The following is a 705-nucleotide window of genomic DNA, read 5'->3' as shown; positions in this document are numbered from 1 at the left end:
GTCTGCTAGTGCATAGTCCTTAGTATCAAAGGACAGTGCGGCGTATGGTCTTCTTCGATGTGTAGACGGTCGAACTAACAGCTTCCTAGCCAATGAATTACTTAGTAGCTACTATCATAAGTCGCCGCCAACCTGATTTAAAGGATCGCCGTTCGCTCCAATGCACTGCATCATCAGGCCACAAGTGGCCCATCGGGACCATCCGACCGCCGTGTCATCCTCAACCGAGGATGCGGTTAGGAGGGGCGTGTGGTCAGCTCACCGCTCTCCCGGTCGTTATAATGGTTTTCTTTGACCCGAGCCGCTACTATTCGGTAGAGTACCCCTCAATTGGCATCACGAGGCTGAGTGCACCCCGATAAATGGCAACAGTGCATGGCGGCCCGGATGGTCACCCATCCAAGTACAGGCCACGCCCAAAAGTGCTTAACTTCGGTGATCTGACGGGAACCGGCGTATCCACTGCGGCAATGCCGTTACCATCCGTGGTTCGCTCCCTGGATGCTAATATATCCATCAGCAGTCACAGTACACCAGCACCTGACGCAGCCCCACCACTGGCAGCCATTCTTACTTCGCAAGGTCGCGCTGATCTTCGGCTGTGCTAACTACGACAGTTGCAGGCAAAAATTCGACTACGCGTTGCCACCGAGGAATGTGGATTGGGCGCTCATCTACCGCCTACAGAATATGGGTTTGCATCTC

General features: G+C 54.0%; 1 pseudogene; it reads right to left on the bottom strand.

Moving 5' to 3' along the window:
* Positions 1 to 363: 363 nt before the first annotated feature.
* On the bottom strand, positions 364 to 481 carry LOC124799673 (annotated as a pseudogene).
* Positions 482 to 705: the final 224 nt, after the last annotated feature.

Source organism: Schistocerca piceifrons, chromosome 5, assembly GCF_021461385.2.
Source record: "Schistocerca piceifrons isolate TAMUIC-IGC-003096 chromosome 5, iqSchPice1.1, whole genome shotgun sequence".
Lineage (NCBI taxonomy): Eukaryota > Metazoa > Arthropoda > Insecta > Orthoptera > Acrididae > Schistocerca > Schistocerca piceifrons.
This window is presented reverse-complemented; position numbering and strand designations above follow the sequence as displayed.